Source organism: Oncorhynchus mykiss, chromosome 4 (assembly GCF_013265735.2).
Source record: "Oncorhynchus mykiss isolate Arlee chromosome 4, USDA_OmykA_1.1, whole genome shotgun sequence".
NCBI lineage: Eukaryota > Metazoa > Chordata > Actinopteri > Salmoniformes > Salmonidae > Oncorhynchus > Oncorhynchus mykiss.
In genome coordinates, this window is record NC_048568.1 from 11,555,323 (window position 1) to 11,580,887 (window position 25,565).

A 25,565-nucleotide genomic window follows, 5' to 3' on the forward strand; every position below is an offset into this window, starting at 1 on the left:
GTATTCAGACGGCTTGACTTTTTCCACATTTTGTTACGTTACAGCCTTATTCTAAAATGGATTACATTCTTTCTTTCCCTCATCAATCTACACAAAATACTCCATAATGACAAAGCAAAAACAGGTTTTAGCAAATATATTAAAAGTCAAAAGACTGAAATAGAACATTTACATAAGTAGTCAGACCCTTTACTCAGTACTTTGTTGAAGCACCTATGGCAGCGATTACAGCCTCGAGTTTTCTTGGGTATGACGCGACAAGCTAGGTACACCTGTATTAGAGAGGTTTTTCCCATTCTTCTCTGCAGATCCTCTCAAGCTCTGGCAGGTTGGATGGGGAGCGTAGCTGCACAGCTATTTTAAGGTCTCTCCAGAGATGTTCGACCGGGTTCAAGTCCGAGCTCTGGCTGGGCCACTCAAGGACATTCAGAGACTTGTCCCGAGGCCCCTCTTGCATTGTCTTGGCTGTGTGCTTAGGGTCGTTGTCCTGTTGAACGGTGAACCTTTGCCCTAGTCTGAGGTTTTGAGCGCTCTGGAGCAGGTTTTCATCAAGAGTCTCTCTGTACTTTGCTCCGTTCATCTTTCCCTCAATCCTGACTAGTCTCCCCATCCCTGCCACTGAAAAACAACCCTACAGCATGATGCTGTCACCACTATGCTTCACCGTAGGGATGGTGCCAGGTTTCCTCCAGACATGACGCTTGGCATTCAGGCCAAAGAGTTAAATTTTGGTTTTATCAGACCAGAGAATCTTGTTTCTCATGGTCTGAGAGTCCTTTAGGTGTCTTTTGAAAAACTCCAAGCGGGCTGTCATGTGCCTTTTACTGAGGAGTGGCTTCCGTCTGGCCACTCTAACAGAAAGGCCTGATTGGTGGAGTGCTGATTGGTGGAGATCTGCTGCCCAGATCTGTGTCTCGACACAATCCTGTCTCGGAGCTCTACGGACAACTTATTTGACATAAAAATGTATAAAAACCTGTTTTTACTTTTTCATTATGTGTAGATTGTGTGTAGATTGATGAGGACCATTTTTTACATAATCCATTTTAGTATAAGACCGTAACGTAACAAACTGTGGAAAAAGTCAAGGGGTCTGAATACTCTCAGGAGCTAGCCTGGTTACTAGTCTGTTTGTGCCACTCCTCAACATTTGCTTGGCATGACAAGGAGTGGCAAGGACTGGAATGTTGGCACAAACAGACTGGTGCCCAGGCTACATTCATACCCTCCAGCTCGACAAAGTTCAGGTGAGGGTGAAGAGGTCTATCTACGGCGGGGCTAGGAGCTGGCTGTTGGGAGGAAGTTGGCTTATGTCCACACCAGCGGGACAGGGAACCTAGCAGGGATGAATCTAGAAATCCTCACAGCAATCATTCCACATTGTGCACGTAAAAAGAAAAAGCACAGTATGTCATCAGTACAGCATCAGGGCGTTAAGAAGTGATGATGATTATGTCGAAATAACTTGCTCCACCTATAGAAACATAGGGCTCTATTTTCGTCCAAAAGCACGTTCGTTTTTTTTGTCATGAAAAAGCTGCCGCTTTTGGCATTTTCCATCCAAACACCAGGTTTGGAAATTTACCTGTGTATCATCAGCTCACTTGAGCTGAGGTAGGAGGGGTGGCAATATTTGAGGTTTGTCCTTAAAAACAAGCACAAACGTGACAATTTCATGCAGTGCTAATGGGGAGTTTGAAGACCCACAAAAAGCAGGTCCTAACAGTAAAGCGGTTGATAATGGTATCATGGATTTTGAGAGCGGAAGCGAAGCCTATCCAGCCTTGACACACAGTGCCCATTGAAGGAATGATGTGGTGAATCTCATATTTAGAATCTCATATTTAGATTTTTTTATTTTTTTATTTTTTTTACAAATAATGAAGCATAGCCTACCCTCCCCTCATTTAAGGCTGGTTTAGCAGCATTGGTTTGTCTTTTTATCTTGTCCATTAGCTGAGTAGTCTGAATAAAGGGGCTTTACCGAGAGGGCTTTGAAGTATTTTGGACATTTTTCCCCCCTTTTTTTTATTATTCACAATTCACATAACTGTCATTTTGCTTGTTTGAAGTAGGCTATCCATCCCCATTTTCAAAGAGTGCCCCTCTGTCTGATTACCAAAGACAAGCTCCTCCAAACTATTCAACCTATAATGCCACATCAACGTCAGACTTTTTTGAGAATCTGCCTCACACATAGGCAATGATACAATTGACAGGAGCTAGTATTTCGATATAGACCTTGTGAATGTTATGCATAAAGAAATGTAGGCCTACAGTGCCGCGAGAGAAGCGGTATATGATATCGTGCTTCTGACCCAATCCTATTTAGAGATGTTGTTGTTTGTTTTTCATCTAATTTGATTAAAAAAAACGTATTATAAAGATTCGCTGCCCATGGGTTTATAGACGGGTTGGTTGTTTCGTAACAAAACCGAAGCATGCTCAACTATCAGGCGGGGTTGGCTTAGACTGTTGACCGTCACGTAAACTATTTTGTCTCCAAACGTGTATTGAAAACAGAAATACATTTGCACCATGACCACTTGTTGCCTCTCCAATGCATCATTTAAGTTGTTGGGTTTTCTAGATAGCTCATTTCTGCCATATTAGCGTTGACATGACAAGAGTCAGAAACACCTCAAAACAAGTCATGATATCAACAACACGATACAACGCGCAGAAACGAGCCACCTACGATTCCCCACATGACAGCTTCTTGTCGTTGCTGCTAGTTATCTGACCGTTCAGAATCTCAACACCACGTGGCCTTCTGCCAACCCGTCTAAGGTGAGAATGTGCGTTGCTCGAATGCAATGCAATTTCATCTGCTATTTCTGGAGAAGTGCAAATCCGATCTGTGAGATGGTTCCATGAGGTTTATAAAAAACATCACATTTGCCAGCAGTGTAGTGCGTAAAAACCCTCTGTAGTCTTAGTTGCCTTGTCTGTGTTACACGCCCACGGAGATCAATTGTGGTGCCTGTAACTGTATTCAGACATAGCCTATATAAAGCAAGTTCTTGTTTCGTCAGTAGCTTAGATCATTTCATCTTGATGATTGACTACTTTTGCCATGTCCCATGTCCAGGCGGCAGTTTACAGTAGGCCTAGCCCCTACGTCCGTGTGAATGCTATAGCCTATGTTTAACAATGTATTCCCATATGGAAGCAATGCAATTAGATCAATGTGGACTACAGACATGTTCAACATGATCAAATACGGGGAAGGCAATTTAACGAACTAGGCTATAACGGACTAGCATTTGAATTGGAATTGATGACAATGGAATACATATAAAAAGGTAAATACACAACTTGGAGCAACCACATATTTAGCCATGGAGCACGTTCTGATTGGCCAGTCAGGGGCCAAGCCTTGACACACCCACAACTTATTCATCAAAATCTAGTCCTTCAGCGCCACCGCCAGCTATTGCGCCCATCATTACTGTACGGTTGTGAAAATAGCAAAAATATTTCTGACACACCCCTGAACCCTATAACGCTACCACCAGCGCTAAGATTTACTATTGCGTTTAAAAAAAATAGAGCACAGCGTGCTTTTCACCTGACACTGTTACATAGTAGACCAGAAGTGTCAAACATCCGGCCACTAATAATCCCCTAAATGAAATATAGACAGTCAGGGAGCATAGAAAAGAAATACAAATATTGATATTAAGAGGACCGTTTCTTTTGCAAATTTTGACAGCGAGGAAATGATCATTGCGGACCTCACTGAAGACCGAATGCGGCTCCTGGTACTGCTGGCCTGTATAGAAGATGAGGTGATCATAGGGCACCTTCCTGCCCCCAGACACCAGCACGTGCTTGACTGCCATGTCGATGCCCACCATCTTGCCCGTCACCACGTTGATCCAGGAGCGGAGAGACATGGGTATTGTCCCTGTCACAGTAGCCATGGCTGTGGGTAGTGGACAGGGCGAGTGGAGTTAGTCAGCTTGGCACAGTCTACAACAGATGTTCATTATGTAGCATGTTAAAAGCTTTTATAGAGCCTTCTGAAAGGTGTGTTTGACAGGCAGACACAGTATATATTCTGTGTCTATCTATGTATTATACATTTGTAGTACAGGCCATTTCTGTGTCCATGAGATCAAAATGATTCCCAAGCTCTGATTTCCATTGACATTGATGACGACAGACTTCCATGTAGACCTTGAATGACAGTAAGGTAAGCTGCAGGTATCTCATCTTGTGGACAGGAATCTCATCTTTTCATTGGTGTAGTAGCCCGGGAAGCCTTGCGTGGAGATCAGAGTCATGTTATTGAACCTGCAGGTGTGGGCCTTGAGCAGGAAAGAAACACAATGATTTCTGGGAAGATGACAACTCAGTGGCCTTCAGCCAGCCTAGGAATAATGCATAGATAGATGAACAATGTCCAGTGCAGAATACGAGAACGTGTATTTTCTGAGAGATGATGACCTCATCACACCTTAACACAAATGGTCTTGCCCTGATGAACAATTGGGTGTATTTCAGCAACAGTTATCTCAGAGTTCCTGTTCCATTTTGTAGTAGCGGAAAAATCAAAATACTAGACATGCAGTACATTGGTTCAGGAAGAACAGAGGGAATCACAGAGATATGAGCTAAGGCTCTATCTGCAGTGTGTTGTTATTCTCTGAGAGCTGAGTGAGAGGGCGCAGATGCAACTGAATGCCTACATCTAATGCCCTTATTGCATTTCATCTCCATCGGTATACATTAAAAATCCTTTATTTTCTAAGCCTCGTAGTACAAGCCCTTCCTTTGTTTAGTCTGCTTTTGTCCCCAGCTTGTAGTGTTCCTCTTATGCGTTTACTATCAGGAGTGTAAAAGGTCTCTTGTGATGTAAATGTCCTCCTTTGTTCCGTGCCAAATGGACATTATTCTCATTGGTAATACAACAGAGAAAGCCTCAATGGTGCTGAGTGAAAAGGAGATGTACACTGGGCTGAGCCATGTCATGTCAAGCTTTAGATCGCCTGCAAGTCTGCTGCCTGTCTCTGGGAGGGAAAGTGATAGATCTGGTCTAAGTTGCACATTTGTGAATGAAGTGGGGGGGAAAAAAACAACTTTTCATGCAACACAAACAGAGGTGTCAACACAATACTTATTACGACCCTTTAATGTCAATAGATTTTAACACTCGGTTTGATGTGTAGAATAAATAACTCAACCATGGTCTTTTTTCACAATGGCAGCCTAATCCAGTGTGTTCCTTTTCAGTCAGTCAACTTCGGTGCCACATACTATGGGGTACCACATACCATGTTCGCACTCTCGCGGCTTCGGTTGAAGGATCTACAGTCACGCCCGCCAAAGGTCAATGAATTTCTCACCTCGCTGTGAGCCCCGCCTTCCACAGGTGGGAACAGTGAGGCTCGGATTCATTACTTTAATTACACCTCAGTGTGCAGACTACTAAAACAAGCAATTGGAACACGAGACTGTTTTACGTTGCGCCTACTAAATTGTCCCTTAGTTGGCGTGCTCAGCCAACTGGAAGTTGTGTGCTGAAGTTTGTATGGTTCTCAAAAGTCTCCTAATAACGAACAATTAGTTATTCTTTGTAATTGATTGGCCTGGCTATAGCAATAAGTAAGATGGCTAACGTACCTGAAACGACGAAAGCTAACTAGCCGAGTTTGTTTTTTTATTTGTATTTAACCCTTATTTTACGAGGTAAGATGACTGAGAACAAATTCTCATTTACAGAAACGACCTGGGGAATCGTTACAGGGGAGAGGAGGGGGGGATGAATGAGCCAATTGTAAACTGGGGATGATTAACAACCATGTCCCAATCAATTCAAAGATACTCACGTTGATTGTCTTGTATGGCTCGGTGCATGCTCAGGCTGCCATCGCTCAAATCAGTTTGTGTGCAAGACTAGGGGACGGCTGGCAATGTTCCCTTACTAATCCGTGGCACAGGTTCTCTTCACAATAGTGTAACATTCTTTAGGGGGCTTTGTGTTTTCCGGTAGTGACTTCCTCTCCCGCATGCACGTACCTCGTCCGAGTTGCGGGACGCAGGTTCTCTGCTGCCAATGACTGGAACGAATTGCAAAAATCTCCCTCTTTAACTTTAAGCATCAGCTGTCAGAGCAGCTTACCGATCACTGTACCTGTACACAGCCAATCTGTAAATAGCACACCCAACTACCTCATCCCCATATGATTACTTACCCTCTTGCTATTTTGCACCCCAGTATCTCTACTTGCACATCATCATCTGCATATCTATCACTACAGTGTTAATGCTAAATTGTAATTATTTCGCCTCTATGGCCTATTTATTGCCTTTACCTCCCTACTCTTCTACATTTACACACACTGCACATTGATTTTTTTATTGTGTTATTGACGGTACGTTTGTTTGTGTGTGATGTTGTTTTTGTCGCACTGCTTTGCTTTATCTTGGTTTACCTGGTTAAATAAAGGTGAAATATATATTTTTTAATAAAATAAATAAAAAAATAACATCTGCTAGCATTGCATAACTCCCACTGAATGAAACTTACTAGCGTTCCCCTGGGAATATGGCAACCCCATTCCTATTTTCAAGTCCTGGAGCTTGAGAAAGTAGAGAGAGCAGGGCTTGCATGTTCCTCCGATGAGGAATCTGTGCTGCTCCACAAAAAAACATTGCTGTGATGACAGTTCCCCCACATTTTGTTATGTCAAACTGGGCGCTACATCAGCCTTTGCCGGAGTCCACAAGGGGGCCGGGGTTCATGCAGGCTATACAACGCGTGTTGGAAGCTTGTCTATGTTTAATGCTCCTCTCGTACCCCGCGTCCCATGCTGTTCACGGGGTTCAAAGTGTAAATCAATCTCCCCAGCGTGGGAGTAATAAGTTGGGGGATTCGCTCCCTATGGGAGGGGGCATTATTGGGATTCATTGCTGATTCCTGCCTGTAGCTCACTATTCCCTATGAGGTGTCTAGTGATACAGGTTATGGGCCCTGTAGGTGATTGGTGGTTGGTAGCGAAGTCGAGGGAACAAGCAGGGTTGGACAATGCTATTATCCAACACACAGTCTCTGGGATTCATATGAACCTCGAAATCGCCCAGTGCTGGGAGCCAGCTGGTTACCGGAATGCATCTTACCACCTTAAACAAGTGAGGTTCATTGTGACAGTACTGCCAATCGGGGACATCACTGATCACCGAAGCCCTTGTACCCAGAGTGGGCCGGGCTTTAGGCTAACCTTGGCACAATTTTAACAACCTCGAAGTTCCACAGTGTTCACGGGTGTCAAAAGTGTTGTCTTCAACGTGTGAATTTGATGGTTGTCAAGAGTGGTGGAAATGGAAGAAGAACCAATCTCTCCCAGGCCACAAAGAGGCCCGCTGTCTGCTCCGTCCAGTGGCGCGCATGTGCAGTGTCACCCTTGATCATGTGAACAGTGATGCCAGGGTACAGGCTACAATTTATTGTGTGTCTCCCACGCTTCTGCAGCGTCATCACGTTGACTATTCTTGAGGCATCAGCGCCCGTTTTGAGTTAGTAAATATTCTCCCGTCTCCAGAAACAGGCAACACGTGTGGTTCCTATGTCGAAGATCCAGGACGCTGGTACAGCCAGTGTTTCCTGGTTCCAAAAATGGACGGAACATTGGGTCCCATTCTAGACCTACAGTACCAGTCAAAAGTTTGGACACACCTACTCATTCAGGTTTTTCCTTTAATTTACTATTTTCTACATTGTAGAACACTAGTGAAGACATCAACATGATGAAATGACACATGGAATCATGTATGAACCAAAAACGTGTGAAACAAATCATTTGAGATTATTCAAAGTAGCAACCCTTTGCCTTGATGACAGCTTTGCACACTCTTGGCATTTTAGCAACCAGCTTCACCTGGAATGCTTTTCCAACAGTCTTGAAGGAGTTCCCACATATGCTTTTGGCTGCTTTTCCTTCACTCTGCGTTCCAACTCATCCCAAACCATCTCAGTTGGGTGAAGGTGACCGGAAACATGACCGAATACAAACAGTGTAGCTTTTCCCTCCGCAAGGCAATCAAACAAGCTAAGCGTCAGTATAGAGACAAAGCAGAGTCGCAATTCAACGACTCAGATACGAGAGGTATGTGGCAGGGTCTACAGTCAATCACGGACTATAAAAGAAAAACCAGCCCCATCGCGGACCAGGATGTCTTGCTCCCAGACAGACTAAACAACTTCTTTGCTTGCTTTGAGGACTTCTTCACTGCAGCCGACGTGAGCAAAACATTTAAATGTGTCAACCCTCACAAGGCTGCAGGCCCAGACGGCATCCCCAATCGCGTCCTCAGAGCATGCGCAGACCAGCTGGCTTGTGTTTACGGACATATTCAATCAATCCTTATCACAGTCTGCTGTCCCCACATGCTTCAAGAGGGCCACCATTGTTCATGTTGCCAAGAAAGCTAAGATAACTGAGCTAAATGACTACCGCCCCGTAGCACTCACTTCCGTCATCATGAAGTGTTTTGAGAGACTAGTCAAGGACCATATCACCTCCACTCTACCTGACACCCTAGACCCACTCCAATTTGCTTACCGCCCCAATAGGCCCACAGATGACACAATCGCAATCACACTGCACGTTGCCCTAACCCATCTGGACAAGAGGAATACCTATGTGAGAATGCTGTTCATCGACTACAACTCAGCATTTAACACCATAGTACCCTCCAAACTCGTCATCAAGCTCGAGACCCTGGGTCTCGACCCTGCCCTGTGCAACTGGGTCCTGGACTTCCTGACGGGACGCACCCAGGTGGTGAAGGTAGGTAACAACATCTCCACCCCGCTGATCCTCAACATCCCTCACAAGGGTGCGTTCTCAGCCCTCTCCTGTACTCCCTGTTCACCCACGACTGCGTGACCATTCACTCCTCCAACTCAATCATCAAGTTTGCAGACGACACTACAGTGGTAGGCTTGAATACCAACAACGACGAGACGGCCTACAGGGAGGATTTGAGGGCCCTCGGAGTGTGGTGTCAGGAAAATAACCTCACACTCAACGTCAACAAAACAAAGGAGATGATCGTGGACTTCAGGAAACAGCAGAGGGAGCACACCCCTATCCACATCGACGGGACAGTAGTGGAGAGGGTGGAAAGTTTTAAGTTCCTCGGCGTACACATCACGGACAAACTGAAATGGTCCAACCACACAGACAGCGTGGTGAAGAAGGCGCAGGAGCGCCTCTTCAACCTCAGGAGGCTGAAGAAATTCGGCTTGTCACCAAAAACACTCACAAACTTTTACAGATGCACAATTGAGAGCATCCTGTCGGGCTGTATCACCGCCTGGTACAGTAACTGCTCCGCCCACAACCGCAAGGCTCTCCAGAGGGTAGTGAGGTCTGCACAACGCATCACTGGGGGCAAACTACCTGTCCTCCAGGACACCTACACCACCCGATGTCACAGGAAGGCCAAAAAGATCATCAAGGACAACAACCACCCGAGCCACTGCCTATTCACCCCGACCGAGAGACTGAAAAACAGCTTTTATCTCAAGGCCATCAGACTGTTAAACAGCCATCACTAACATTGAGTGGCTGCTGCCAGCATACTGACTCAACTCCAGCCACTTTAATAATGGAAAAAATTATATAATACATGTATCACTAGGCACTTTAAACAATGCCACTTCATATGTTTACATACCCTACATTACTCATCTCATACTGTATATACTGTACTACTTTATACCATCCACTGCATCTTGCCTATGCTGTTCGGACATCACTCATTCATATATTATTTTATGTACATATTCTTATTAATTCCTCTACACTTGTGTGTATAAGGTAATTGTTGTGAAATTGTTAGGTTAGATTACCCGTTGGATACTACTGCATTGTCGGGACTAGAAGCACAAGCATTTCTCTACACTCGCATTAACATCTGCTAACCATGTGTATGTGTCAAATAACATTTGATTTGATTTGAGGTCAGGTGATTGTGTAGGCCAGGTCATCTGAAGCAGCACTCCATCACTCTCATTGGTCAAATAGCCCTTACACAGCCTGGAGGTGTGTTGGGTCATTGTCCTGTTGAAAAACAAAGGATAGTCCCACTAAGCGCAAACCAGATGGGATTGTGTATCGCTGCGGAGTACTGTGGTAGCCATTCTGGTTAAGTGTGCCTTGCAATCTCAGTAAATCACAGAGAGTGTCACCAGCAAAGCACCTCCATGCTTCACGGTGGGATCCACACATGCGGTGATCATGCGCTCACCTATTCTGCATGTCACAAATACATGAATCAAATTTAGACTCCTCGGACCAAAGGATAGATTTCCACTGGTCTAATGGCCTGATTCACACAGTCTCCTCTGAACAGTTGATGTTGAGATGTGTCTGTTACTTAGCATTTATTTGGGCTGCAATTTCTGAGGCTGGTAACTCTAATGAACTTATCCTCTGCAGCAGAGGTAACTCTGGGTCTTCCTTTCCTGTAGCAGTCCTCATGAGAGCCTATTTCATCATAGCGCTTGATCTTTTTTGCGACTACACATCAAGAAACATTTTCAAAGATCTTGAAATGTTCTGTATTGACTGACCTTCATGACTTAAAGTAATGATGTATTGTCGTTTCTCTTTGCTTATTTGAGCTGTTCTTGCCATAATATTGGCTTGGTATTTTACCAAATAGGGCTATCTTACCTCTACCTTGTCACAACACAACTGATTGGCTCAAACGCATTAAGAAGGAAATTCACTTTTAACAACCTGTTAATTGAAATGCATTACAGGTGACTACTGCATGAAGCTGGTTGAGAGAATGCCAATAGTGTGCAAAGCTGCCATCAAGGCAAAGGGTGGCTACTTTGAAGAATCTCAAATATAAAATATATTTTGATTTGTTTAACACTTTTTTTGGTTTCTACATAATTCCATATGTGTTATTTCATAGTTTTGATGTCTTCACTATTATTCTACAATGTAGAAAATAGTACAAATAAAGAAAAACCCCGGAATGTGTAGGTGTGTCCAAACTTTTGACAGGTACTGTACATGTCCTCAGCAAGCAGCTGAGAGTGACTAGTGACGGCGGGGGTTGAGGCGGCAAGCAGCGTTACACACATCCATGCTACTGTCCGGTATTCAGTCTCTAGGCTTCATAGGAAACCAGAGAAAGAGCTGTCTGGCACAGTCTCACTGCATTCCGTTGACTCGCTCATGTATCATGCTTTTCTATCCCAATGGAGGGTGTCCGGGTTCCGGCTCTGCTTAGCTACATTTCGGCTGGGTCACTCAGTGCGTTTCTCCAGTGCCTACACCTGCTGGGGATGATGGCTTCTGTAATGGAAGTCGCTCCCATGGGGCTATTGTTGATGCGGCCCTTCCAGCTCTGAGTGCTAGCCACTCACTTGGACTCATCTCACAGCCTAAGTCGGTCACTTCGGGTGACCCAGTGGTGGTTGGGGGTAGGGGGCTTCCATGGGCTTAGTTGTATGGTGCAAAGTGATCACAACAGATGCAGTAGAGGTTTACCTCTGAATGTTACTACTACCATTCAGTCTGCAAGGGCGCCCTCCATGAGAGGACTGTATGGGTATAAGTGGCAAGCGCTTGAGCTCTGGTGCCAAGAGAAAGGACTTGTTCCTTTTCAGTGTGCGGTGAGGGACATCAGTATATCCCTACAGGAGCTTTTGGAGCAGGGACAGGCATTCTGAACATTAAAAGTGTACATGGCCACTATCTCAGCGGGTCATGTGGGAATGGCCTCACAGTGTCTTGCGCATTGTTTAAAGGGTTGACTATAGGAGAATATTTGTGCTGTTGGGCATCATTACACACTACTGTCGTTTGTATTTGTATTTATTATGGATTCCCATTAGCTGCTGCCAAAGCAACAGCTACTCTTTCTGGGGTTTATTATGGATCCCCATTAGCTGCTGCCAAAGCAACAGCTACTCTTTCTGGGGTTTATTATGGATCCCCATTAGCTGCTGCCAAAGCAACAGCTACTCTTCCTGGGGTTTATTATGGATCCCCATTAGCTGCTGCCAAAGCAACAGCTACTCTTCCTGGGGTCCAGTAAAATTAAGGCAGTTCATACAATTTTAAAACATTACAATACATTCACAGATTTCACAACACACTGTGTGCCCTCAGCCCCCTACTCCACCACTACCACATATGTACATTACTAAATCCATGTATGTATGTTATCATGTGTGTATGTATATGCATGTGTCTGTGCCAATGTTTGTGTTGCTTCGCAGTCCCCGCTGTTCCATAAGGTGTTTTTTTATCTGTTTTTTATTTTAATCTAATTTTACTGCTTGCATCAGTTACTTAATGTGGAATAGAGTTCCATGTAGTCATGGCTCTATGTAGTACTGTGTGCCTCCCATAGTCTGTTATGAACTTGAGGACTGTGAAGAGACCTCTTGTGGGATATGCATGGGTGTTCGAGCTGTGTGCCAGTAGTTTAGACAGACAGCTCGGTGCATTCAACAAGTCAATACGTCTCATAAATAAAAGTGATGAAGTCAATCTCTATTGCACTTTCAGCCAGGAGAGATTGACATGCATATTATTAATATTAGCTCTCTGTGTACATCCAAGGGCCAGCCGTGCTGCCCTGTTCTGAGCCAATTGCAATTTTCTTTTTTGTGGCACCTGACCACTCGACTGAACAGTAGTCAAGGTGCGACAAAACTAGGGTCTGTAGGACCTGCCTTGTTGATAGACAGATTTCTCCCCATCTTAGCTACTACTGCATCAATATGTTTTGACCATGATAGCTTACAATCTAGGGTTACTCCAAGCAGTTTAGTCATCTCAACGTGCTCAATTTACACATTTATTTATTACAATATTTAGTTGAGGTTTAGGGTTTAGTGAGTGGTTTTTGTTCCAAATGCAATGCTTTTAGCTTTAGAAATATTTAGGGCTAACTTATTCCTTGACACCCACTCTGAAACTAACTGCAGCTATTTGCTGATTGTTGCAGTCACTTCAGTCGCTGTAGTAGCCGACGTGTATAGTGTTGAGTCACCCGCATACATTGGATGTCAATGCTCCCTGTGTAGCCCACAGTGTGCTTATGGCTGGGACAGGGGAAAGTCACTAGGTAACATTCGTGTGCGCAATACCCAGACCCCCGCATCTGGCCGGGACAGGTCTGGGGGTGTCTGACATCGGCCATTTCATTTAGTATTATATTTCCCCATAATATGTTTACCCAAGTTGACTGACTGAAAGGGAACGTAACGTTACGACTATAACTACTGTTTCCTGAAGGAGGGAAACGAGCTACAACATATCTTCGGCCCAGCACTGAAGGAAGGAATGAATCCGAGCCTCACGCTTATCACCTGTGGAAGGCGGGGCTTCCAGCAAGGCGCATTTTTCATTGGCCTTGACAGGCGTGATTGTAGATCCTTCAGCCGAAGTTGCGAGAGTGCGACTCCCCCATAGTATGTTGTACATTGTTTCCTTTCTTCAGGGAACAGTAGTTACAGTCATAACATTACTTTTTCTGGTGAACAGAGAATAATCGGAGCTCATTTCAATCCAACTTTCCGTGTTAATTTGAGCCAGAAGGTGGGTTTAACTCCCAGCACTGAGGCATTAAGGCCTGTGATTGGGCTCTGGACACGACCAAATCACCAGCTCCTGGCTTTCTGTCTGTCTGTTATCAGACGCTGACAGACGACCGCTGTGACCCCGGCGCCCCACTCCCCCCCCCCCCCCCCAACTCTGACCCTGTCGCACTGAGTAATGGAGGAGGGGGGTGGGCTGCATGGAGGGGGATGGAAAGCTGGAGGCCAGCCGTTTGGGTTGGCCTGATAAGGGGGCCCAGCAGGGCCCAAGCTGATCCATCACTCACCCAGGCCCACTGCTAGCAGAGCAGAGCCATTATTTTAGTGGACACTAACTGCCTCATTAGTCAAGTCATTAGTGACAGCAAACACAGATCGCTGCAGAAGATCCCTGACAGGAGAACAGTGGAGTGGCTAATTAAAGGGCCAGCGCTCGGCCCTCCTGAATGCCAGCCCCAGGCAGCTGTGTGCCCATCGCTCCGCCGCTCCTGCCTGCCAACCCCCTCCCTGCGTTATGCACACGCCCTCCCTCCACGCTGCTTTCACATCCACACACAATGACCCGGTTGCCTGGCAGTTATCGGCTCATGGTGAATGAGCAGGCCTAAACGTCAAATTGTTTGGAGGAACAGTTAATCTCAAAGATGGGATGAGTGCAAACATAGCAGCGCCTCCACTTTCTAACCGATCAAAGGTCTGGTGACATTTCCAGAGATTGGATTCCTGGAATAAAAGACAAATGCTGGAGAACTCTTTCTGCAAGTGAATGCTGTTGACATACACTTTAGACAAGTGTTTTTACTCGTGGTCATGGAGGGTTGTCTTGTGTGTGTGTGTGTGTGTGTGTGTGTGTGTGTGTGTGTGTGTGTGTGTGTGTGTGTGTGTGTGTGTGTGTGTGTGTGTGTGTGTGTGTGTGTGTGTGTGTGTGTGTGTGTGCGTGTGCGTGTGTGTGTGTGTGTGTGCGTGTGTGTGTGTTCAGGCTTTCATCCAAGCCTAAAACTATAAAGCCTCATTTATCCAATCGACAAAGCATCAAGACTTTGAGAAGCAAGAATCTGCACACACTGCACGCGCAGATAGATTAAGAAGAGTAAAAATAAAAAAAATAAAAGCTTATTTATGACAATGCAAAAAAGACGGTAATAACAAAAGGTGTTGAATTGGCGTTTATTTGAAGGTAACCATGAATTCAGAGTAATACCAATAGTAAGCTGGTTGTGCACATTGCCTTGGTGGGAAAGGGGGTGATAGTGTGTTCACACATGTTGCTCTGGGTGGGTATACCTATTATCCTCTCCACTCATATTTCTACTAATCACTGCTGATAAAGCAGCACAAGCTGCTGCTCTAATACCGACCAGTCACTCCCCACTAATTACAATCATCTGGATGTCATTGAGCTTCCTCTAAAACACACTTTTGAATTTTTTTAAAATGCATTTTATTTATCGATTTTCAGATGTGAGAAAAGAAAATAAAAACCGTACAACAACCCCAACCACCCACATTTTCCCTCCCAACCACCCACATTTTCCCTCCCAACCACCCACATTTTCCCTCCCCCACATTTTCCCTCCCAACCACCCACATTTCCCCTCCCAACCACCCACATTTTCCCTCCCAACCACCCACATTTTCCCTCCCAACCACCCACATTTCCCCTCCCATCCACCCACATTTTCCCTCCCATCCACCCACCCATCCCTCCACCAAGGTGTCATACAAATATATCACAGAAAATGTAATAAGACAAAACAATGGAAAAAAATTATAGAAAATACAAAAATCTGTATTGTAATCATAGTTGAAATTTATCAGCACAATATATGGCCACTAGATCAGACATGGCCGCTTACTAAAATATACAAGTTACACTATGTAAAAGACAGGCTTTCCACATATTGTATGAATGGGGACCCATGCACAGTGTACCTAACCTTCTCCAGAGGCAGGGATGACATCACCTCCTTAACCCACTGCATAAAGGAGGGAGGCTTTGCCCTGATCAAGGGGAAGTACTTCAAAAATAGCAGTGAATGGGTTGGGGCTAATAGTTTTGTTTCACGTGTGAGAATGGCAAAAAAATAAAAATGGGGTCCCAGAAGCCACTCAAAAACTGCCACGACCAAAACATTTGTCCCACAGTCGCTGGACTCTGGTGGCATCTCAAAAACTTGAGGTCAACATTTGGATATATGTTTGGCAGTCTGTCATTTGAGAATGGAGACGGTGCAAAACGTTGAACTGAATGAGCCTTGTGCCTTGTGCAAAATGATGAGGTGTGAATACGCCCAATACTATGTTTGCCATATGTCATCGGGTAGCTCGGCACCCATGTCTTGCTCCCATGCAGATTTTGCATTTGCCAAGGAAGGCAGATTAATGTTCTGTATTAAATCCTAGAATCTGGCGGTTGTGCCCTTCAGAGATGGGTTCAAATCTAAGCACCTCTCAACTGGACCAAAACACACCCGAATGCTTGTATACAATTTCTCAATACTTAAAAAAATGTGAAGCCAGTGTCTGATGACCCCACTACCACAATGATGGTGACTTTTGGTTCCATGGTTAGTTTTCAGTTGATGTGGTTGAGTGCATATGTTGCCTGAGGCGACGTGGCAGAGAGTGTCCGTAAAAGTAAAATATTAATTTGTTTGATTACCTCAAAAAATGTCTCTCCTAAAATGTTAATATTTCAGTCACTCTAGTATTTTTAACCAATAGACAGTACCAGTCAAAAGTTGGGACACACCTACTCCTTCAAGGGTTTTTCTTTATTTGTACTATTTTCTAGAATACAGAAGATACAGGATACAGAAGATAGCCCTATTTGGTAAAAGACCAAGTCCATATTATAGCAAGAACAATTCAAACAAGCAAAGACAAACAACAGTCCATCATTATTTTAAGACATGAAGGTCAGTCAATCTGAAAAATGTCAAGAACTTTGAAAGTTTCTTCAGGTTTAGTCGCAAAAACCATCAAGCGCTATGATGAAACTGGCTCTCATGAGGACCACCACAGGAAAGGAAGACCCAGTTACCACTGCTGCAGAGGACAAGTTCATTAGAGTTAACTGCACCTCAGATTGCAGACCAAATAAATGCTTCACAAAGTTCAAGTAACAGACCCATCTCAACATCAACTGTTCAGATGAGACTACGTGAATCAGGCCTTAATGGTCGAATTGCTCCAAAGAAACCACTGCTAAAGGACACCAATAATAAGAAGAGACTTGCTTGGGCCAAGAAACACGAGCAATGGACATTAGACCGGTGGAAATCTGTCCCTTAGTCTAATTAGTCTAAATTTGAGGTTTTTGGTTCCAACCGCTTGGAACCAAATAAGGTGAACGGATGATAAGGTGAACACAGATAAGGTGAACGGATGATTTCTGCATGTGTGGTCCCACCGTGAAGCATGGAGGAGGAGGTGTGACGGTGTGGGGGTGCTTTGCTGGTGACACAGTCTGTGATTTATTTAGAATTCAAGGCACACTTAACCAGCATGGCTACCACAGCATTCTGCAGCGATTTGAGCACTAAACTACCTAAAAGAGAGTACCAGCTTTCAGCTCAAACATTTTATTATTATTTTAGCAGTGTTCATACCAAACAATATGGGCATTTCTTAGTATTAGATGGCGCCACAGGAAGCACTGAGTGAAACCTAAGTGCCAGCGCTCCTACTTAAATACTAACACATGTATTATAGGTACTGGCTCTGTTGAAAATACATTTCCAAATGTCAGAGCATTCACCACAAGGTACGGAGTGAGAATGGTTGCAGAAAACATTGTGTTATCCACAGAAGTGTCCATTTCTCCAAATTCTTCCATGGATCACTACTAACCACACAGTAATCTTAGAGCGCTAACTGGTCTTTGAGCATTCAGAATTAGCTAGATTGGTTTCCCTGCACACCTTGTTGGGTGGAAAATGGCAGCACACCACAAAGGAAGTGGGAACGGGGGTGGAATGAACCTTTGAGTAATATTGATGTTACTTCCGTTCTTTAAAAGAACACGTCAACAAAACGTAAATGCAAACTCTTCATGTGAAAATGAGCAAATGTTATCAAACCTATGTAATTAAAGTGCAAGGAGCATTGTCAGTTCAGCTATTGACATCGTTATTTAGCGTTGGTCAAGAATACCCTCAAAAAGAATCACCTGAAATACTCCAGACAGTCAAACAACACAGGGCAGGTCTGATTTGTGATTTGTCATGTGCAGGTAGGTATAGCGTGGGGTAGGTGCAGCTGTCCCTATTTCCTATCCCTGTGTAGATGCTGCCTAACCTTTTCTCTAACATAATGGCCGGGTGCTGTGACCATGGCACTGTGTAATATGATCCCGTATTGATAGAGAGGGAACAGGTGCTTTAAATCTGATTAATACATCTGTGCTAGACACCAGGCTTACATCACAAAGCGAAGCCTGCGTCCTAAATGGCACCCGATTCCCATAGTGCACTACTTTTGACCAGGGCCCACAGAGCTCTGGTCAAAAGTATGGGGAATAGGGTGGCATTTGCGATGCACCCAGACAGACAAAGCTGCGAGGCAGCGCTCTGCTCTCCTCTTATCTACATGGCAGCCTGGATATGATGGTTGCCGTGTTACTAAATGGGGCTTTTAAATTGGATGGGCTGGAACGGGCGAATGCAGGTGTGTCTGCAAATGCACTGAGGCCGAGGGGAGTGATGCGTGATAGACGTGACACATATAGGAACAATTAGTCTCCGATTGAAATCTATGATCTCAGGTTAAAAAAGCACAGCGGCATGTTGCATAACTGTGCTGCTCCCATCGTATGGTTCAGAACATGCTGTGGACTAAAGCTCCATTGATATGATATTTTACAAAAGGTTGAGAATATAGACTGGTGTGAGAGCAGAACGTGCTGTGATTAGCAAAAAGTCAAACCGTGAAAGTGTTACCGTATAAAGTTCTGACCTAGAACAACATTGCATTTGCAGCATAATCCAACACAAGTGTTTCAATATGCGGATAAGGACAGGTCCAGGGTTTTGTTAGTCTGAAATGGCTTCCTTCCCTTGTCTCCTTTTGTTTTCTCCATGACCTACCTTTTATAGGTGAACAGACTGGTTAGGTTTACTTTAGACTATTTTGCTTCCACCTGTTCTGTCCAGCCAGATCAATGACCATGGAGGAAAAAGGACACAAGGAGAGGAAGATAGTTACAACTATTGAGACATAGCCCAGGTGCGGCAGACACTGGTTTATGACAGTGTGATAAGTGGACTATGCTGCTTTACCTTGTTAAAACAGCAGAGGCAAACACTCCCAACCGTCTGTCACAGCAACCATCTGCTGCCCTCATCTATATAAATATAAAACCCTTTAAAAAAGAACCTGCGAAGGCTGGGTTGGAAAGACTATTAAAGAAAAGCTGTGCACATACAATACCACTGAAAAAGCTCGACAACTCATTATATGCAATGTTCAAAACTGCAATGCTGTTTGTGCATGGCACGCCTTACTCTTGATTGAATAATTATCAGTCACATAAAATCATATTATCCTTCACAATATTTTACTGTTTGACACAAATATCAGTTATAAACACTCCATGCTAAGTGGGGGAATCCATCGATTTTAAAGCAGCGCCCTCTTGTGGGCATGTCAATTACTCACACTAAAGATGCTTCCTGTCTTTCTCCCTACTCTAGCTCTGTCTCATATCATCTCTCTCACGCTCATTCTGTTAACCTGGAGACAGTGGGTATTTCCCATTTGCATTCCCTGGCATGTTAAAACATGTTCACCAGCTGCTGCTGTGCCCACCTGGTCCTTGGTGATCTGCTTGGATGGTGTGTTGATGCCCAGCTCGTCCAGAGGGTAAACAATCTGGCGTCGTGGGCGCACCTGGGACCATGCAGTTCAGGACAGAGGTCAGGTAATGGGCACAGGAGTTCTGAGGGGAGAAGAAAAGGGGCAAAGGTCAGGTGAGGTGATACCTATGAGCTACACTATTGATGGAGGCAAGGGCGGGTGGTGACTAACAGGTGCCAAGTCTAAGGTGATATAGGATGCATTCCAAAGGCCACCCTTTTCCCTATATAGTGCACTACCTTTCACCAGGACCCATAAAAGGTCTGTAAAGGGATACGGTGCCATTTGGGAAGCAGACATAATTAGTTCAGATGAACACGTTGGTTTACACGATTTACACGCCCTTCAACGTGCTCTTGAATAGAAAGAAACCCCTTCATGGCAGGCCAACCCAATGCTCCACCATCCACTGCCCAAATGATGATTCCTTCTCCCATTAGCTTTTCCATAATTCCATAATTCTATTTACACCTCATCATCTCCCAATCTGGTGCATGTTTGTAGAAGGTAATTAGCAAGAGGAGGAGGCCTCTACACACTGAGGAAATGTCTTCTCACAGTCCAGAGAGCTGGAGCTGGCAGTCTTATATCAGCACCTGCTGCCTTAACCCCGGAGAGAGCTGCTGGTGGCTGGGCAGGCGCTATCTGGTACTGAACGCACGCACACACTCTGGAATGAGCACATTGAGGAGTCACTCAATGTGAGCTTTACGGTCCTGAGGCTGTTTCTCTCACCCTCTGGCTGTGGTAGGAGGGGTAGACTGGGTAGTAGAGGCAAGATTTGTGGGCGAGCTGCAGCGCCTCCTTCAGGAAGTGTTTGGCGTAGTGCTGGAAGATGGGGTTGAGGGCAAAGTGACATCGTTTGCCGTACTCCTCATAGCAGTGGTGGCTGAAGTAGATTACATCCGAGCCAACCATAACATCAAAAACGTCATCTATATCGAGAGAGAGAGAGAGATGTTAAGTAGTACTACATCTATGAAAGCAAAATACTATTGAAGTCTGTCTAGCGAAGATAAAAAAAGAAAGAAAATTGCTTCCTAATTTCTAAAAATTTAAATCCCAACTAGTTGGTTCGGAACTTTGGCCACAAACACCTGCAAGGGTGTTCCATCCTGGAAGACAGACCAAGAGAAAGAGAGGATGGGAGATGAGATATTACACATACATGTGGTTCCATTTTCATTTCCAAAGTAATTATCTGTGTTGGAGCTCTGCCATAATCATGTTTGACATCTGGGGTGTCAATCACCACTGGTAATGTGGTTTACATGGTAATTAGTTGGTTCTTTGCAAAAAAACATCAATCAATCAGTGATACTCCAAGTCTTCCAACATAATAGGAAAAAGGACACCCTAACCCTGATGTCCTTGCTGTGTCTGAATCCTGGCTCAGGAAGGCCACCAAAAATTCAGAGATTTCCATACCCAACTATAACATCTTCCGTCAAGATAGAACTGCCAAAGGGGGGGGAGTTGCAGTCTACTGCAGAGATAGCCTGCAAAGTAATGTCATACTTTCCAGGTCCATACCCAAACAGTTCGAACTACTAATTTTGAAAATTACTCTCTCCAGAAATAAGTCTCTCACTGTTGCCGCCTGCTACCGACCTCCCTCAGCTCCCAGCTGTGCCCTGGACACCATTTGTGAATTGATCGCCCCCCATCTAGCTTCAGAGTTTGTTCTGTTAGGTGACCTAAACTGGGATATGCTTAACACCCCGGCAGTCCTACAATCTAAGCTAGATGCCCTCAATCTCACACAAATCATCAATGAACCCACCAGGTACAACCCTAACTCTGTAAACAAGGGCACCCTCATAGACGTCATCCTGACCAACTGGCCCTCCAAATACACCTCCGCTGTCTTCAACCAGGATCTCAGCGATCACTGCCTCATTGCCTGTATCCGCTACGGAGCCGCAGTCAAACGACCACCCCTCATCACTGTCAAACGCTCCCTAAAACACTTCTGTGAGCAGGCCTTCCTAATCGACCTGGCCCAGGTATCCTGGAAGGACATTGACCTCATCCCGTCAGTTGAGGATGCCTGGTCATTCTTTAAAAGTAACTTCCTCACCATTTTAGATAAGCATGCTCCGTTCAAAAAATGCAGAACTAAGAACAGATACAGCCCTTGGTTCACCCCAGACCTGACTGCCCTCGACCAGCACAAAAACATCCTGTGGCGGACTGCAATAGCATCGAATAGTCCCCGTGATATGCAACTGTTCAGGGAAGTCCGGAACCAATACACGCAGTCAGTCAGGAAAGCTAAGGCCAGCTTCTTCAGGCAGAAGTTTGCATCCTGTAGCTCCAACTCCAAAAAGTTCTGGGACACTGTGAAGTCAATGGAGAACAAGAGCACCTCCTCCCAGCTGCCCACTGCACTGAGGCTAGGTAACACGGTCACCACCGATAAATCCATGATTATCGAAAACTTCAATGAGCATTTCTCAACGGCTGGCCATGCCTTCCGCCTGGCTACTTCAACCTCGGCCTACAGCCCCGCCCCCCCCGCTGCTCCTCGCCCAAGCCTCTCCAGGTTCTCCTTTACCCAAATCCAGATAGCAGATGTTCTGAAAGAGCTGCAAAACCTGGACCCGTACAAATCAGCTGGGCTTGACAATCTGGACCCTCTATTTCTGAAACTATCCGCCACCATTGTCGCAACCCCTATTACCAGCCTGTTCAACCTCTCTTTCATATCGTCTGAGATCCCCAAGGATTGGAAAGCTGCCGCAGTTATCCCCCTCTTCAAAGGGGGAGACACCCTGGACCCAAACTGTTACAGACCTATATCCATCCTGCCCTGCCTATCTAAGGTCTTCGAAAGCCAAGTCAACAAACAGGTCACTGACCATCTTGAATCCCACTGTACCTTCTCCGCTGTGCAATCTGGTTTCCGAGCCGGTCACGGGTGCACCTCAGCCACACTCAAGGTACTAAACGATATCATAACCGCCATTGATAAAAGACAGTACTGTGCAGCCGTCTTCATCGACCTTGCCAAGGCTTTCGACTCTGTCAATCACCATATTCTTATCGGCAGACTCAGTAGCCTCGGTTTTTCGGATGACTGCCTTGCCTGGTTCACCAATTACTTTGCAGACAGAGTTCAGTGTGTCAAATCGGAGGGCATGCTGTCCGGTCCTCTGGCAGTCTCTATGGGGGTGCCACAGGGTTCAATTCTCGGGCCGACTCTTTTCTCTGTATACATCAATGATGTTGCTCTTGCTGCGGGCGATTCCCTGATCCACCTCTACGCAGACGACACCATTTTATATACTTTCGGCCCGTCATTGGACACTGTGCTATCTAACCTCCAAACAAGCTTCAATGCCATACAACAGTCCTTCCGTGGCCTCCGACTGCTCTTAAACGCTAGTAAAACCAAATGCATGCTTTTCAACCGATCGCTGCCTGCACCCGCATCCCCGCCTAGCATCACCACCCTGGATGGTTCCGACCTAGAATATGTGGACATCTATAAGTACCTAGGTGTCTGGCTAGACTGCAAACTCTCCTTCCAGACTCATATCAAACATCTCCAATCGAAAATCAAATCAAGAGTCGGCTTTCTATTCCGCAACAAAGCCTCCTTCACTCACGCCGCCAAGCTTACCCTAGTAAAACTGACTATCCTACCGATCCTCGACTTCGGCGATGTCATCTACAAAATGGCTTCCAACACTCTACTCAGCAAACTGGATGCAGTCTATCACAGTGCCATCCGTTTTGTCACTAAAGCACCTTATACCACCCACCACTGCGACTTGTATGCTCTAGTCGGCTGGCCCTCGCTACATATTCGTCGCCAGACCCACTGGCTCCAGGTCATCTACAAGTCCATGCTAGGTAAAGCTCCGCCTTATCTCAGCTCACTGGTCACGATGGCAACACCCACCCGTAGCACGCGCTCCAGCAGGTGTATCTCACTGATCATCCCTAAAGCCAACACCTCATTTGGCCGCCTTTCGTTCCAGTACTCTGCTGCCTGTGACTGGAACGAATTGCAAAAATCGCTGAAGTTGGAGACTTTTATCTCCCTCACCAACTTCAAACATCAGCTATCTGAGCAGCTAACCGATCGCTGCAGCTGTACATAGTCTATTGGTAAATAGCCCACCCATTTTCACCTACCTCATCCCATACTGTTTTTATTTATTTATTTTTCTGCTCTTTTGCACACCAATATCTCTACCTGTACATGACCATCTGATCATTTATCACTCCAGTGTTAATCTGCAAAATTGTAATTATTCGCCTACCTCATGCCTTTTGCACACATTGTATATAGACCCCCCCTTTGTTTTCTACTGTGTTATTGACTTGTTAATTGTTTACTCCATGTGTAACTCTGTGTTGTCTGCTCATACTGCTATGCTTTATCTTGGCCAGGTCGCAGTTGCAAATGAGAACTTGTTCTCAACTAGCCTACCTGGTTAAATAAAGGTGAAATAAAATAAAAAATAAAAAAATAATTGTAATCACTGGAACAGTTTTGTGTGATTGATTGATAAACGGAGACTAGCTAAGGTAAATGGAGCTAGTGGTTATTGTACTATCCTTTGTCCTATTTGCAGTAGTATGCCCTGTGTGTCTGTGACTGACCATGTCTCTGTTGACCTTGAAGAACATGTCCAGGTCCTCCAGCAGGGCTCACATGCAGACCGAGTCTCTTCACCATGTCACAGACAGCAGGCCTATCTGCAGACACTGCCAGCCTCATGTCAAATGTCCTGAGACGACAACAAGACCATGATTGACATTACACAAGCAATATACAGTACATCTGGGGCAGTGGTCAACAAATTGGTCGATTGCGATCGACTGGTCGATCTCCAAGACATTTCTAGTCGATCAACAAACATTTTTGTAAAAAAAAACATTCCTATTTAAAAAAATAAATAATAATTGTGCTGTTGGTGGTAGGTGCACTTGATTCAGCAGCCCGAGAGCCGGGAAGGCAAAGTGTTCCCATTTTGAACCATTTCATGTGTCCGAAGGTAGAACTCCGCCTACCCAGCAGGCCTAGATAGCAAACCAAGTGCAGCTATAGGTCTACCGCTGGCCAATCAGATAGCTCAGATCACCATGTCTGCACAGTTTCCTCGAGCCACAGACTATAAAAAGAAACCTTGAACGCACAGCAAAGTTGATACGGTGAGATTTCAAAACGTTTAAAATCAAGACTAGAGAGAGACTCAACGAATACAGCAAAGAGCTGCTGTTTTGATGAGTAAGTTCATGTTTAAGTTGTTACTCAGCACGTTTACAAACCATTAAATGCGCGTTCTCCCTACTTCCACTCGCGCTACAACCTACACTGCAGCTGCAATGAATGAGTATTGCAAAGTCTCCCCGATAAGCTTGCGTTGTTATTATTGGCGGCTTGTGTCTTTTTAATATCGAGGATGATTTCACTTTCTCTGGTCATAGGGAGTAACAACATGAATTAGTACATGAGGCGGAAATAACGCAGTGCGACTTGAGTTTCGCCATCAGCGGAGGGAGGGAGAGTGGAAGAATGGTGAGTCGACTGAGAGGCAGAAGAAGAAGAATGGTGAGTCGACTGAGAGGCAGAAGAAGAAGAATGGTGAGTCGACTGAGAGGCAGAAGAAGAAGAATGGTGAGTCGACTGAGAGGAAGAAGAAGAAGAATGGTGAGTCGACTGAGAGGAAGAAGAAGAAGAATGGTGAGTCGACTGAGAGGAAGAAGAAGAAGAATGGTGAGTCGACTGAGAGGAAGAAGAAGAAGAATGGTGAGTCGACTGAGAGGAAGAAGAAGAAGAATGGTGTCGACTGAGAGGAAGAAGAAGAAGAATGGTGAGTCGACTGAGAGGAAGAAGAAGAAGAATGGTGAGTCGACTGAGAGGAAGAAGAAGAAGAATGGTGAGTCGACTGAGAGGAAGAAGAAGAAGAATGGTGAGTCGACTGAGAGGCAGCCTCACCGCTGCTGCCTCCTTTTTTAACTGGCCACCAGTTCCGTTTTTTAAAAAGCACATTATCATGCTCACTCAGCTGTGCCTCACAAGTAATACAACAAATGATCTATTTCCAGTGCGATCATGTAGTATGTTTTTCAACATAGTATAAAAATGGTCTTAGAACAACATTGGCAGGGCAAT

The 25,565-nt window shown here is 45.0% G+C and overlaps 1 pseudogene; it reads right to left on the minus strand.

The window, feature by feature from the left end:
- LOC110521043 overlaps positions 1-25,565 on the minus strand; it is a 35,729-nt pseudogene that overhangs the window by 7,158 nt on the left and 3,006 nt on the right.